A 2500-nucleotide genomic window follows, 5' to 3' on the forward strand; every position below is an offset into this window, starting at 1 on the left:
ATTCGCTCTATTTATCGTATACATAAAATCTTCTAATTATAATGATTGTTATCACCACCACTTCTTCACTGAATCGTAGATCATTCTTAATTTTCGAAATGGAAAACATACATACGTAATTTTAAAACAAAACTAAATTATGTCTTTTTAGTTGTAATTCAAACACATAGAAATAATATACTGATGTTGATATCAAATAAAAATAAATAAAAGCAAAATACTCTTTCCCATAATCTTAAAATTGGATAAAAAAAACTGTTTTTTCTCTAATATAGTCTTTTTTTTTTTAAATAAAGAAATCAAAAGGTAACTAAAACATTATTTCCATTAATATTGAAGTTAATAAGTCAATAAGACAGAATAAACAAGAATAGAGAATGGAAGAAAAAAGATAAGTAGAAAGATGGATGAATGGAGTAATAATAAAGTTAATGATGATGATGATGATGATGATGATAGTGATGGTGATGGTGATGATAATGATGATGATGATGATGGTGACGATAATGATGATGATGATGGTGACGATAATGATGATGATGATGATAGTGATAGTGATAGTGATGGTGATGGTGATGATGATCGTAATGATGATAATGATCAAGTTGATGACAATGATAATAATGACAAAATAACAATAATGATAATAGTAGCAACACACACAGGCAGACCTTTCTTGTGTTCTTCAATACAGAACAAACTGAACAGTAATGAACAGAACAAAACCCTATGAACCCACGTGTTCAAATTCTTCTCTCTGTTCTTTCTGTTCATCTCCCTTGTTCTTCCGGAAACAAGAACACTTCCGGGTAGAAGACGGCGATAGATAAAATGAGGAGAATGAGGAAGAAGATATTTATTATTATGAAATTATGAAAATTATTATGATTTAATTTAAAAGACAAGAGAGAGAGAGAGAGAGAAGAGAGAGAGAGAGAGAGAGAGAGAGAGAGAAGAGAAGGAGAGACAAGAGAGAGAGAGAGAGAAGAGAGAGAGAGAGAGAGAGAGAGAGAGAGAGTGAGAGCAAGAGAACAGAATCATTTAATTTAAAATTAAGTTATGAAAATAGGAAAAAGAGGAAGAGGAAGCTGTGGGGGAGAAAGAAAGAAGGAGGGAGGGAGGGAGAAGAAGGAAGGGAGAAAGAGGAGAAGGAGATAAAGGAAGGGAGAAAAGAGAGAGGGAGAAAAAGGGAGAGGGAGGGAGAAGATAGAAGAGGGAGAGGAGAGAGAGAAAAAAAAATCAAGAGAGAAAGGAGAGAGGGAGAAAGAGGGAGAATAGAGGAGAGAAGGAGGGAGAAGAAGGAAGGGAGAAAGGTATGAGGGAGAAGAAAGGGAGGAGGGAGAAAGGAGAGAGGGGGAAAGGAGGAGGGAGGGAGAAGAAGAAAGACAGGAGGGAGAAAGAGGGAGATGAAGAAAGTAGAATGGACAAGAAGGAGGAGAAGAAGAAGAAGGAAGAAGGAAAAAGTAAGAAGAAAAGGAAGCAAGAAGAAGAAAAAAAGAAAAAAGGGGAGGAGAGAGAGAAGAGGAAAAAGAATAAGAACAAAAAGAAGGAAGAACAGAATACGAAGAAAAGAAAATAAGAAAGAATGAAAGAAAAAATCATACGAAGAGAAGAAAACGGAAGAAAAATAAAAAGGGAATGAAAGAGGAAGAAGGAAATAAAAGAAGAATTAAGAAAGAAAAGTGATAAAGGAATGAACAACAACGAAATACAAGACCAATACTATTCGAAACTTTTGACAAGAATCTTTCACCGTGTTTGTATTTAATTACATAATTATTGATGTAAACGTGATTGGCAGATTACAGTTAAAAGCATGATTGTATATCATTTCAAAAGTTCTATTGCAGCTTCTTTCTCAAATGTTCCTAATTACGTAATTGGCTGTATTTTCTTTAATTGCAATTACTGTTTACAACAACTTTGTGTTTGTTGTGTTCTTGTAGTCCTGTTGTTCTGCTGTTCTATCTCTTGTTCTGTCTCTTCTATCTCTTGTTCTGTCTCTTCTATCTCTTGTTCTGTCTCTTCTATCTCTTGTTCTGTCTCTTCTATCTCTTGTTCTGTCTCTTCTATCTCTTGTTCTATTCTCTTGTTCTGCTGTTCTATCTCTTGGCATGATAGTTCGGTAATAACAAAAAATAAGAAAAAAAGGTGAATGATAGATAAATAAAAAATAGATATAAATAAAAAAAATGGTAAATATTTTTTTTTATAAATGAAATAAATAAGATTAAATAGTAATTGTGAGGGAAAAAAGGTATCAGTGAAAGTAATTAAACACTACACGTTGATTTATCTAAATTATGCCGATTGTATTATCAAAAAAAAAAAAAAAAAAAAATGCAGTATATATTCTATCCTCGTTCAGTATAGTTCAATACAGTATCAACAACACGTAGAACCATCTCATATACTTTACCCATTAATATTTCAGATAAAAACGCAAAGATAAATATCATTTATCACATAATTTATCACATTTCTAGCTCAGTTCTCTGAA

General features: G+C 32.5%; 1 protein-coding gene across 1 annotated transcript in view; it reads left to right on the forward strand.

Annotated features, from left to right (window-relative positions):
* The window catches only part of LOC119597456 (extensin-like), a 10280-nt gene that overhangs the window by 825 nt on the left and 6955 nt on the right, over positions 1-2500 (forward strand). The gene's annotated exons all lie outside the window — the stretch shown is intronic.

This window comes from Penaeus monodon, chromosome 39 (assembly GCF_015228065.2).
Source record: "Penaeus monodon isolate SGIC_2016 chromosome 39, NSTDA_Pmon_1, whole genome shotgun sequence".
Lineage (NCBI taxonomy): Eukaryota > Metazoa > Arthropoda > Malacostraca > Decapoda > Penaeidae > Penaeus > Penaeus monodon.